This window comes from Oxyura jamaicensis, chromosome 1 (genome assembly GCF_011077185.1).
Source record: "Oxyura jamaicensis isolate SHBP4307 breed ruddy duck chromosome 1, BPBGC_Ojam_1.0, whole genome shotgun sequence".
In the NCBI taxonomy this organism is placed as follows: Eukaryota; Metazoa; Chordata; class Aves; order Anseriformes; family Anatidae; genus Oxyura; species Oxyura jamaicensis.
The window spans coordinates 97,627,860-97,641,999 of NC_048893.1; the positions used below are offsets into that span (position 1 = coordinate 97,627,860).

The following is a 14,140-nucleotide window of genomic DNA, read 5'->3' on the forward strand; positions in this document are numbered from 1 at the left end:
GGATGGTGGGTTAGATGATGGTAATCTTTATTAAAATAAGCCTTCTACCTGTTTGTATGGCTGGGAATAACTGTATGTCATATTGGTTGAATGATAAGACTGACATTAGAAATGAAACACATACTATTACCTGTTTAGTGCTTCTTAATGACACTGGTCAACCAAAAATTTTAAGACTTCAGATATAAAATGAAGAGAGCCCTTTTTAAGTGAAATCGTTTTGGTTTCAATAACAGAACCTTATAGTTCCTGTGATTTGTGAGAGACATTTCTTAAATTTGAAGAAATATTCATGTTGTGGGATATACTCTAGGCCTTTTTAAGTCTTGAACAGTCCTTTTAAGACCTAGTATATATAGTTCAGGACAGATACTGCAATAGTTTTGGTGGAAATCTAAGAAATTAGAAGCAAAAGGCAAAAGTACTTAATGTGTCTTTCTCCAGAAAGATGGAAAAAAAAATCGTTACCACTTGAAGCAGAAGTAAGAAAACCCTAGCTATGTTACAAGCGAATCAGTGTCCGTGTCATTCTCTTGGAAGGCTGAGACATGGCCATTTAAACATTGACTTCCTCAGCCTGTCCCAGGGAATGAGTTGATTACTAAATAGCTCTAACAGTGACTTGGTATTGGGCTGTTGTGCTCATCAGAGCTCTTAGGGAAAGTTATCAAAGTTAAGTGTAGATAAAATTCATTTATCAAAATCAGTATTTTAAAGTTGACCAAATTTAAATTTTTCCTTTTTGTAAAATATAATTTTCTATGTGTTAAAGAACTAAAAGGTAGCAGGTGCTTTGTATTTAGCTTAGGTGATTTTATTTTATTTATTTATTTATTTATTTTCTACATGGTGAACATGGAGGTATATGTTTTAACTTTACGGTCAATTATTTTCTTACCATTCCCTAAGGACAGAGTACTCACCTGATTAATGGCTGTAGCACTGCAGAACATAAATACATGTTTTCAGCTTTCAGTCAGTGTTGACGTCTTCCCATTCATATATGGAATATTAACCACTCTACTTCCTACTCTTTCTTCAACTATGAATAATGGGGTGCATAGTCTGAATGAGGTATGCTACTTTTAATTAGAACAACATATCTTGGATAAAACTGAGGGTAGAGAGATCAGATATGACTTCCTTTCTCTAGTTATCTTCCAGGTGTTATTAAGACTTTGGGAGGGAAGAAAAAAGTAGAAAGGAGGGCTTAGCTTTATTATAGATGTGAATCACATCACTAGGAGATAATGTTATATTATTTTTCTGGAATGACAATGAACACGTTCACCTTAAGAAGCTCCCTTTGATGCAGTATTTAAAATGATAAGTGAAGGATGTGTTAGGAATAAAATAGAACCACGGGTGGTGTTTTGGTTTCTCTGTCCCATACTTCAAATACTGAGAAAAAATAGATAAATGGAAAATCCACCTGAACTTTGGAAAAGATATTATGAAGTGTTAAAATATTTAATTTCCTGGTTTGACTCTGAATTAAAGACTTGAAATCATAAATCAAATACCACAAACCAGCAAGGTTTAAGTTAAATATTAACAAATGTGTAATATGCATGATTATTATAAATAGTTGTTACACTAACATAGGTTGAGAAGTGTTTAAAATTATAGTATAAATTAATAGATTTAATGAACTTTTTCCAGTGGTTTATTGAGGACATTTGCTCATTCTCAGCTTCAACATTCTCTTTATTATTAATATTTACATTATTATACACTTTAGAGAATGTCCATGGATGGGCTTTGTTGTGCAAGCTATGGCAGGTACAACTTGTGCAGCTATGGAGAAGGTCTCAACACCAGTGGGGTTCTGATTGCTTGACAAAGCTGCTCTGTGTGGTTCTCCATGAAAGAATGAAACTAATCTGACAAGTCAGACAAATGATAAGGAGCAGAGCACACTGTCCTCTCCACTATGACTATGTGCCACTGATGCTCAAGGAGAATAAATGACTTAGCCAAGACTGGAAAGAAAATAGGTGGCAAAGTTGATTACTGGCATGATTACGGTGCAGTACATCAACTGCAAAAACATCAGTGCTGTAAGGTCTGTGGCCTTCACCTTTAAGAGGAAACTATTTGCCTCTCTTCTGTTAAGGCTGAAAGATAGGATTCTTGACTTCCAAATAAATTAGTGTAAGCTGAATGCAGAGCAGTGGCTGGCAATGCCTTCTGTCTGGGCTGTCAGAGCATTTGCTGGAGAACTGACTTATCGCCACCATGAAAAAGCCTTGCTGATCAAAACACTGTACAACTGAAGTCCTGTTTCAGAGTTTCTTGTTTGGTAGCTAAAGAGCTGACACTGTGCCGCTAGCTTGACTGGGTGAGGACTCATTAAAGTGATTATTGTCCTGTAATGATTAGGGTCAATTATGTATGCAGGCACTGTGAGATGTCTAGCTGAAGCTTGGATATAGAAAAAAATATATGCAAGGAAGACTTATTTAATGAAAAAGAACAGTTCAAAATACATAGATTAGTAAAAAGGGCATTTATGCAAAAGCAAATAAATTAAAAGTGTGTAGAGTTGAAAAAGACTTGAAAATGGATGAAAATAAGTATTTAAACTTCATCTGAGAAAATGTTAATGTACAGTGGCATCTATATCAACTGTAACAACTCAACTTATCTTTTAAGAGTTCAGTTTGTATTTATTTGCATCTAGTTTTATGTCCTTTTATAGTATAAAATATTACATGTTGTTTTCTCAGCTGTTAGCTGTAACAAAGCTATAACTTCCCTGGAAAAAAAAAACAAAATGGAGAAATACATCTGCATTTTCAATGATATTATGAGATGATAATAACATTCTTTGCCAATGTGTGTCTCTTACTCCTCCGTTTTCTGATTTTTTTTCCTCCTTTATTTTTTATGACAGGTGGGTTGAGCTTAGGATACCAAATTTGCATAATTCAAATGAGAAGGTTATGTAGAGAGGTATTCTCTAGTTTGAAATGCATACAGATTTACGAGATGTTTTTGTAAGTCTTGATACCATTTCTCTCTTAAAAGTGAATCCTGATTGAGCTTTTTGAACTCAAAAATAGTCCCATCAAGTTGGTATATGGACTAAAGGATTTGAACAAGAAACAGCCACCATCTTTTATTTTTATTTTTCACCTGTCCTGTAAGGAAAACTTTGGAACATAAAACAACACAACAGCATGTTATGCTCTATATTATACATGCGTGTAGAGATGGTAAATTAGCAGAGGGAAGAGAAAGCCAAAGCTTGGATCCTAAAGAAATAGCAACAATGTTGTTACCAAATCTTCCTGACTATTTAAATGTGTTATTACAAGGGGAAAAAGTCATAATCATTTCCTTCATTTTGTTTAGTTCTTCCAACAGTTGTAAATAACGAATATGGTGGATTTGATGACAGGCTGAGGAATCATCGCAAACAGGCCAACTACAGCAACAGCATCAGATACAGCCAGGGCATATACACTACATGCTGAGCTCACTTTCATTCCCTAGCTTGCTTATAGTTTATATTATTCATCCCCTACATCTGTTTCTTAGTGTCCCATAGCTGCTGCTGGATGGGAAAAGCAAACAAAATGTGGATGGCTTTAAAGAGGAAGTGCTACTGTTTCTTAAATCCAATAGGTGTTTATGTTGGATGTATGAAGGCTGTCTTCTGTGTTCAAAGTCAGACAGGGCCTTCCACAATTCAAATAATTTGAGATCATTACAAGTTACTTCAAATCTGAGTTTGAAACCACTGACTTTCAATTGGGGGTCCAATTGAACGTTCAGTTGTTTTAATAGGGCAGATTTACTTGCTACTCTGTTACTCTGAGCAGAGGAAGTAAGACAGAGTTGCATTGTGCAGGGTATAGTAAAATAGTGTCAAGTTCAGACAAAAAAAAAAAGTTTTTAGATACTGTATCTCTTTGAAAGTCTATTCTTTGCATTTTCTACAGCAGTGCATACGTTTTCACTTTAGAGCTTTTGGAATATAAGCATCGCTGATTTATAAATTAGCAGGAGTTAACAAAAAAGTAAGTGTAAATGATGGATTTTGATGTAACCCAGAGGGTAAAAAGTGAATCTATTCAAATCAAGTCTAATAATCTCCAATAGAAACAGTTTCATACAGAGTATTTCATTATCTGAACTAAGCATTAAACTAACATTGAATTAAGCTTTCTCTCACTGAATTGAGTTGGTATTAATATGAGTGGCAACGGGAAAAAAAAATGCTATTGAGAAAAAAAGATTGCTTCAATGGGAAATTAATAATCTCACACATTTTATGGGTTATGCTTACATAACAAGTTATTGCCTATAGAAATAAGGATGGCCACCAAAGTTACTAGGCTGTTACTAGCCTGCTTTATTACTATAAGTTGTTTGACTCCAAAATATCCAAAGTTAATGGGGCTGCTAGTGTAAGTAGAGAGAGCACGATTTAGTCCTTTAGGCGTACATATTTATGTATTGTTATTTTGTAGAGCACTAGTTCAAGACGTGATTATTCTATTAAGCCCTTGCATTCATTCAAATTTTTCACATGCTGCTTCTATTTACAAAATGTTATTCAGGCCTTGCAAGACCTAATGAATTTTTAATTGTGAGCCAATGGTGTGGGTTTTCATGAACACTCAGAAGTCGTCTATCATTAAATAAGTTTTACAAAACAATTCCTTTCTGCTTACCTGAATCTTACCTTCCCTTTTTTCATCTTATCACTTGGCTTCCTAAAAATATAAGTTACTGAGCTTTTGAATGCCCTTTTTATTTTGAAAGTTTTTGAGAGTGAACAATCATTTACATACAGTAAGAGCTTAAATGCATTGTTGTTTTGTTGTTACTCTGAGGAAAACCTTAGTACTTATGAATCTTACTATTTGGAGATCATATGTTTTGATATTATTTACTTGGAAAATACACATACATGTTCTGTGAATAAGAAGTGGACTTGTTTATTTGCATTGCCTGATTTATGGTGACAATTCAGTCACCAGTGCTGTCTTCACCAAAAATATTATGTTTTGTTATGTTTTTGTTTGTTTGTTTGGGGGGAGTTGTTAGGTTGGTTTGTTTTTTGTCTTTTTTGAAATAACTTTGCATGAGGAAATACTTTTGTGAATTGTGGGTTGTTATAGAAATTACACTGTTTGATACTACAGCTTTCTCTATTTATGCCCTTCTCAATTAGGGTAAAATTGTATTGCAGGGTAAAATTGTATTGCATTTTATACCTTAGATACTAGGCAGACAGTGTAAACAACAGAAGATCCTTCTTCTATTTTGAAACTATAATTGAACTAGGCAAATTTAATGGTTGAAATTAGAAAGCCATTTTCCATAACAGAAAAATTACTTCTGAAATTTTGGCAAAATATAATGACAATCTCTTGGGTAGATTTTTGTTCTGAATAGTTCAGTAAATCTAGCATTTTCAAGGGATTTAAGTGTTTTTCAGATAGAGAAATAAAATCCACAAGGCATCTCCATATATATAGTGTAGGGATCCCTAGAGTAATCAAGAAATTATTTTCTATAAATTTGAAGAATTGTATATTAAAAGCAGATAATTATCAGCAAAAATTATTAAAAAAAAAAAAAAAAGATGAATGCATTTTATGATGCATTTATGCTTCACAACATGGAATTTGGTAGACTACTAGATATGAAATAGAATTTTTAAATGTTGTCTCTTCAACACAAGTTCTGATTTGTGTCATTCTAAATATGTGTTAGCAATTCGCATTAACAGGTATAATTTTTCCAGTGCAGCTCCTTATCCCCAGAATCTTTGGTTGTCATTTATATTTGGGCTTCATATGTAGCTACTCATAAGTATCAATTTAACATTACAGGTAAAAAATAAAACTGGGTAAGTAAAATAAAATAAAAATAATTTAAATATTTTTGACCACGATCCATGGTATAGTGAAAAGTGATACTATTACTGTGTAAGACAGAAGGGAGCTCTAACAGTGGAAATTTATAGCCTGTCTGTAGATGTAGTTGTAGTATAGGTTTAGTTTTTTAAACAAACCTTTGGAATCTGTGCTCAAATTTCTATTGAATTCCTTAAGCCCTTTTTGAACAGGCAAGCTTGAGAATATGAGTTAAGTATGTTCATCAGCTTTTTCAAATGTAAATGTAAAGCTGTGACTTCTTGGTGTTGACAGAAATCAAAACTTAGTAATTTTGTTCGTTCACGATTACCAGAAACTTCCATAACTAAAGAAGTGTTAGAATTAGAATCACTGTTGGGTTTTTGTTTGTTTTGTTTTTTAAATAATAATAATAATATTTTAGAGGTAAATTGGTATATACGAAGCATTATCTAATTAAGCCTATAATTCACATCCTTTCAGAACAGTAAAGTAAGGATAAAGGAACAAAGTCTGTTATTTCAGCTACATTTTCTGTGTGAGTCATGGTGTTGTTTCTAGTCCATTGGTATGACAGTCCAGTATCCTCTTCACAGGCTAAAGTTGACGACCTAATGCTCATAATATTGACTAACATTTCATAGTTCAAGGTACCTATAAAACATGTCAGCAGTTTTGATTTCTTTGATTTTTATAAACACATGTGAAATTGATATTTTGGGTAGTGAAGGTTAAATTCTATGTTCTATGTACCATGTTGTGGTACATAAACATCTGGGCAAGTACTTTTTGTAGCTCATAGGCCCCTTTCTGGTATGTCTGATGCCTGACTACAACAAGCAGGTGCAATCCCATTGCAAAATAGTGGGGATATACTGGAGAAAACAGTAAGGTAGTTCAGCAAATAAATTGGACTGGAGTGTACCCTAGCAAATGTACAGTGGGAATAATAAAGTACTACATTGACAAGACCCTTTGTTATGCTCTCTAACATTTAAAGCCAGTTTTAGTAGGTATAAAGGTGTAGCTGGTATTCAGTTAAGGTTGAAATCTGCTGTCCTTTGAAATGTCTTTTCAGCATTTTTGACTAGAATCATAGAATATCCCGAGTTGGAAGGGACCCATAAGGATCATCGAGTCCAACTAGCTGAAGCTTTTTTTTTTTCTTTTTTTTTTTTACGAAAGACTATAAATGGATAGTATTTTTCAAATGTCTAAAGTGTAGGCAAATAAAAAGGTTGTCTTTTCTGAAAACTTTCTTCCAATTTTTCTTTTAGATAGCCTTTAAGAAAGGGCATGGTTATGCAAATTCAAGCCAGAAATACCAAAGAAAAATACGAATATTATTCTAGAAAATTAAAAGAGAAATATACTGTATACCACACTTTTTCACTTAATGAGGAGATCATTTGTGTTTCATTAAATGGAAAAATCTTTTATTAAGAAAAAACAATTTTTAATATAGTAGGTAGATATTTATTATATTGGCTGACACTGTTAAAGGAGGGGAACAATAGATAAAAAATATAAATGACATCTCTTTGCCTTGGGAAGGTATTACTACTACATTACTAAAAAACTCAATGTTTAAACTGTAACTATTAAAATATTTATATAAATGATTTGGGTGATGGTTGGGAAATTAAAAAAAAAAAATTGAACAAAATTGCATAATGACTTCCTCTAGTAAGTATCTCAACTAATGTTACGCAAATATGGTTTGCTGTAGATGACTACAGTGTAATGAATCTAGTGCTAAAATTGGTTAGGACTACTGTAGTTTCTCAGGAATCTGACTTTAATCCTCGGCCCTTCAGAGTGGCAAAAATGCCTATTGAGCCAAACTCACCAGCAGATAAATGTTCTGGTATAAGAGAATCTGTTGGAGTTTGATTCCTGCCAAGACTTTTCCATGTAAGTGATTCTGTTAGATAATAGGACTAGTTTTATAATTTAACGACATGGATAAAAGTCCATCTGTGGAAAGGTCATGAAAATAATTGCAGTATAAGTAAAATGTGATAAACAAGAAGTATAGAAAAGTAACCTCCGGTAGGATCCAGTCTTACATGTAAAAAAGGCGAAACCATTTTGTTGCAGAAAAGCATGTCTTACAAATTCTGATACCAAGAGAAATTAGGCTATAGTGGACCCATGGAAATTCAGCAGTGCAAACTAGAAGATACCAAGTGGCATTTTTCTTGTTTTCAGAACTCTTGGTAATTGATGTTAATGTTACATTCTTGCATGCACAGTAATAGTTACCTTCAAAAGGACTCTCTAAAAATTCAGCTTTTAGCATTTATGTCTTTTCCAATAACACTTACTTGTTATGTTCCTACAATAAATAGTCTTTGTGACAGAATTTGAATATTTCAATGCACTAATATACAATAATGTCACAATGAAGGTTTGATGTCTCCATGTTACTATACTTCAATTTAATTTTTCAAAGCTATAAAATACTAAAAGTCTTAACATATTTATAAGCTTCAACAGTTAAAAAATAACTTATTGCTGAAGAGCATTAGTGTATTAAATCCTTCAAATCAATGGAATTTGAAGAATTTGGAATAATTAATTTTCTTGCATTTTAAATTACCCATATCATTTGTTATTTTTAGTATTTTGTGGATTCAGCAATTATTTTTTATAACAGCAGTCTTGATAAATTTCTTAAACTAGATAATAATTTATTTTTTTTTTGCTTGATAATCTGTACCATCTAGCAAAACTCTGTAAAATGTCAGTACCTTTCTCTTTTGTTAGTGTTAAATATTTGTGTAATTTACTCTGGCTTGGATTACAGTATGTTAGTAAACACCCACTTCTCTCAACACTTCTGCAGCTTTTAAGATTGCACTCCTGACATGCTGGTTCTCTTGAGTTTCAGTCTATGATATGTAGAGAGAACTGTAGGGGCACTCTTTGGGGATAGAGTTCCAGCTGCGCCTTGTTCTTTTCTGTTGCTCTGAGAACATGGAGCTAGTCCTACGAGATGTTGAGTGTGTCTTAATTTCTTAAATTTCAGTAGGAATTTGCAGTTCATTGCAAAGAGCAGACAAACTCAATTATGGACAAGGGAAGAAAAAACAAAGTATTCCAGAGGTCACGTAACTTGTGCATATCAGTCAAGTCAAAAGTACAAAAGAAAAACACAGTTTTACAGATACCACTAGATTTTCTCCAGTTGAGTAAGATGTCAAAGCTCCTTGTAGCCAATTATATTGTTTCTGCTTACCTCTGTATATCAGTAGAGATAAACTATACTTTTCCTTCCTTATAGAAGTGATTACACTTCTATAAGCTATTCCCTTAAAATTAAAGTTTAAAGTGTGCTATACTTTTCCAATAAAAAAAGACAATCCATTATGGATGCTTAATATTATATTTATTTTTATCTGTATTGAATTAAAACAGAATAAACATCTGAAAATTTTCAGCAGTAACTTAAAACATAAAAAGATTTATTTATCACAGCAACCACTGGAGAGCTACAAGGACCTTCATGAATCTGCTTAGTTTTCTGAGGCAAATATAACTTGTTTCCCTAAATGTGTTTTGTCTACTAGGTGCATGCTATGTGCCAGGAGTGGAGAAGAGCTATTTTTCTTATGGTTAATTTTAGAGCCCTGGGAGGAAGGGATTTTTGTTGTTTATTCATTTTCCAAATGTCTGAAAAACTTTCTGTAGTTAGTCTGGGAACAAGACTGGTAATCATGGGACTGAAAATGAGTTTTTGTTATATAGTCATAATATTGTCATGATACAGGACTGGCCATTGTTTTCATTATTATAGTGTAAGAAAGGATCAACCTCAGCAGTGAACCGATGAGCAGAATAATTCAAGGAAGAACTGACATTGCTTGAGGCCAACTTGCTGAAATATTCTTCAATAGAATTGCAAGAACATGAGAGAATTTTGGAGAATGAATAAAGGTCATTTGGTCCATCAAGACATATTCTTTTTAACAGTCTGTTTCCCCAAGGATGATATCTAATTGTTTCTTGAATGACACTGGCACTTTTTGCCTCAATAGCTTTGCCTGCAGGCTATTCTAGGCATTTATCATTCTCTACGTGAAAAGGTGATTTCTGATATATGTGCTGAATTTATTTTTTTTTAATTTCCATTTTTGTTCTCATGTTCTATATTCTGTGTTGGAATGGAAATAATAATTTGAGTTGATACTATCTGTGGCAGTTAAGACTTCATAAGCTTCAAAAAATAAGACAGTTCTAGCCTGTCCTTAAAATTAGATACCCAGATTTATAATGTAAGTAACCGTGACTGCATATCAAATGGTGGCAGGGGTCTCCCTGAGAAGACTTCACATCAAAATCATTTTTACTACCCTAAATGCGTGTTGCTGATGTTGCTAATGTTCTGTCCCCCATTGCCCAAACACTTGTTCAATATAGAACATATGACGACATTTGATGTCTTTTTTTATCGTCAGCTGAATGGAAAACAAAAGCAAAAGATGTACTTTAAACTTTTTGCAAAAGACAGAAAGCTGAGAGGCAATAGCTAGGGACATATCAGTAAAAGGAAAAAAGTTCAGTAACTCTTCCTTTGTACTTTTTTTTTTTTTTTTTTTTCTCTTAACACATTGGTCCAACTTCAGCTCTGTGTGATTAAAAAAAAAAAAAAAGAAAAAAAAAATGTTAACTAAATCTGATTCCCTACACTGCCTAACCTTTACCAGCATCAGGTCAGGGTTATTGCCCGTTGTCCTGAAAGGAGGAGTGCCTAACCTTTGTGACTCTTCGCAGCTTTTACCCAGGCCTGGCTGGACAGCCTAAATAGCTTTTTAGGCAAGTCTGTCACAAGCCTACTTATTCCTCTTCTGTCTTTATCAGGCTCTAGGAAATTAGTGAAGTCGGGGTTTGGGTCTGTGTACCAGCACCTACTGTTGAAGTAGCAGCATAGTCACCATAGCCACATTTCCTTTTCACCTTGGGTCAGAGGAATCAAAAGTTTTTCCTCTCTCACTGTTCCCCTTCCAGACAGCCTGTCCTAGTTCCATCTGTATCTGTTCTGTAGCTGTAAAGACTTACGTGGACTGAGGTAGGCCAAGCCTCCCATCCCAGGGCAAAATAGAAAACCAAAGCAAAAACCAAACAAAAAATACCACAAATTTCCTCACCATGTTTAGAAGCCTCTTGAAACTTCCCTTTACACCAAACTCTTTATATGGGAAATATGAAGGACACATCTTGGATCGATGACCTTCAGCAGACCTTGCTAGCACTCTTCCTCCATTAGCCAGGATTTCAGATTACTTGACTGTATCAACAGTTCCACAAACACGAGTTTAATAGCTTATGTGGTTTATGATATGTATGATGGTATGTATGTGGTTTAAGAAAAAAAAAAAAAAAATGGACCATTTCAGTTAAGCATGTAGGTATAACTGTGTACAGGTTCGTGCACAGGTTTATGGAAATGCTAAAGGGCCTCCTGAATTTGCTTCCATAGATTCATACCTTCCATGGAACATTTATAAATCAATTTATATTACACATGGACACAGTTGTGTAAAGGAGCAAACAGGTGTCAAAATAGAATAAATAAATTGCATAATTATGTATAGACTAATAAAATGCCAGGCTTTAGGGAAGACTTTGACATTTTGAGAAGTTATTCTTTAGAACAGACGGAATATTTTAACTCCTCACCTTGTGCTAGACAAACAGCACTTGAATCCAGGTCTCCAATTAAATCTGTAAATAAAGAAAAATTACCACCAACTTCCAATCATGAAGGAGCTTTCCTTCCTAAGAATGTTTGTATTAAATAGCTTTCCAATATGCTTTTGAGATAGAATTTCAACTACCTCTGAATAAAAAAGTGGTTTCAGACACAAGTAGTCCCTACTGTGGACTCTCTTGAACAATAAGAATTGTATCATGATCATTGTTCCAAATCATTGTTATGTGAGGAAAAACCGTGAAGCCAGTCAGATTTTCTTTTGCCTTAAGTATCTAAATTGTCCATTTAACCTAGAACCCTCCCCAGTATCACAAAGCATCCTTATAGTACAATTGGCACAAAATACTTAACAGTTCAAGGTTTGCATACCAGTACCTATTTCTGATTGTGCAAATTTGGTCTTCCTTCATTTCCCCAGGCCATAGTTACTGAGTAGATTTATTGTCTCGCATGCTACATGATTATTATTTACCACTATCAACTCCTCTGTAAAGGGGGTGAATTGTGGACAACCAGATCATCTTATGCATGTTACAGTCTTAGGTAAAAAACAATTACTGGCCATATCATTTGAGCTGAAAGAGAGGAAAACATTATACCAGTTGAGCTGAATACATTCAGTTTAGTCTCTTGCTTATTGCTGAATATTCTTTAGATTCTTCATTGCAATTCTAATGGTCTGGATTTCTCTGTTACAGTTTGTAGCATGGAGCTTTTTGTAATCACTTCTGACAGTGCTCTGGTCAATTTTCAGCCACCACCTTCTGGGATCTCTCCAAATTTGTCTTTGTGGATTCAGGACTTGTCAGGGATGACAATTTTAGGTTCACTGGTGAAGACAGATCACTGCTGGTCAGAACTGGTCTGAACCAGATACACCAGATACTGGTCAGAACCAGATACACTAGTTAAAATGGCATCAACTCTTTAGTTTGTGCTGGTATCATGTAAGCCTGATGGTATAACATTTTCTACTGTAAAGTTTAAGGGAGATAACAGGAACCTGTATCCGTTGTCTTGAAGTTAACAGAGAACTTGAGTTGCCCCGTGAAGTTGTCTTACTGCATCCATGTGAAGGGCTCGATAGGCCCAAGGTCAAGGTATCCTACAGATATCTTGACAGCTATTTTGCCAGAGCTTTCTCAGTGAAATGACTGTCATTAAAATGAATCCATATAGTTGATTTTGTCACAGCTCTAAATTAATGTCTTAGCATGAGAGACCAGGTTTTAGCTCACATTTGTGTTTCAAAGGATCTGTATATCTCACCTAAGAGGAACTGCATTTGAGTAAATTGGTGTTTACGTACATCCAGAGGCCTGATTTTACCTGAATATAAAATCTGTTTAAATATATTAACAAGACTTGCTTTCATAAGTGTAAAATAAAGTCAGCTGTGCTAATCAGACCATAAATTACTTCCCTGTGAAGACTAAAACATTGCTGAAAGCAAAGAAATTGATATGGTTTAGCCAGAAACTGAATCTGGCATGTGTTGCAATCTGAAATGATGTACTTACCCTGCTTGTTCTTATGGAAGACTATTTTTTTAGAGGTCCTTAATTCACTTAAATGAAATTCTTTATTTTTTTTAATTTAAGATTTTAATTTCAAATCTTTTGACTTAAAATGAGTTAAGCTTTAGAAAAACAGAGCTGCTGTCTCAAAATAAGGTTCTTTAAATTTATTCAGGAGTGTAAATTGTGATTTTAATTTTTTAATCACTATTTTGTTTTATGAAATACACTTATGCCAAGTGCTTCATGAGTATTTGTAAGAAGTTATGTAACTTTACGTTATTTAATTTTGTATTCCTTTACTTTCAGGTAAATTGGAACCACTATTGCAGATTTGAGTTTGCCTAAAATAATTTTCTCTGCTGGATGGAACAGATTATTACAAGGTAATTTAAAACATATATAGTAAATGGGGAAAAGTTGTTTACAGCAAATGTATTTGTTAACCCTGTGATAATTGCCCACAGTGTTTTGAAGATATAAACATAAATATGCCATATGAATTTATGCATGAATTTCATCTAAGAATATCTCAGACTTGTCCTAATAGCTAGCAATACATTTTCTAAAGAAAACTGTTATCTGGGAGTAAATTGCATGTTGGCTTCATATTTCTTCCTGCAGTCACCAGTATATCTCTCGCTGCTCTTTCTTCTTTCTTCTTTTTCCTTTCTGAGCAAACACATTTAACAGCTGTGGAAACAAACAGGGCATACTTGGCAAAAGTAGGGACCAGATGCCAAACTCTGAAATGCTTGTTCTAGCAGCAGCATGCGGGTCTGTTGCTAACTCCTTGGTGTCACCTCTGCTGGCTCCTTTTGCAGTTTCACTACTGGCAAGCAACAGAGGTGCATCTGGAGATGTTGTTAGGGTCATGAAGCTGTGGGGCTGTCTTGGCTCCTGTGCCCATATTTCTCTTTTCATTTAAATGTGATTTTTGCACGCAATGACATTAATAAGTTGAACATAACTAACACAGTTTTCATGGATTGGGGGGGAGTGAGGGGGAATTGCACAACTTGTTTTGCTTGTTT

General features: G+C 34.2%; 1 long non-coding RNA gene across 2 annotated transcripts in view; it reads left to right on the forward strand.

Moving 5' to 3' along the window:
* Nucleotides 1–14,140, forward strand: part of LOC118160546 — a 165,034-nt gene that overhangs the window by 120,766 nt on the left and 30,128 nt on the right. For both annotated transcript variants that reach the window (XR_004747558.1, XR_004747559.1), the window contains exon 3: nucleotides 13,416–13,492. This is a non-coding gene — a long non-coding RNA (uncharacterized LOC118160546). The remainder of the gene's footprint in view (nucleotides 1–13,415; nucleotides 13,493–14,140) is intronic.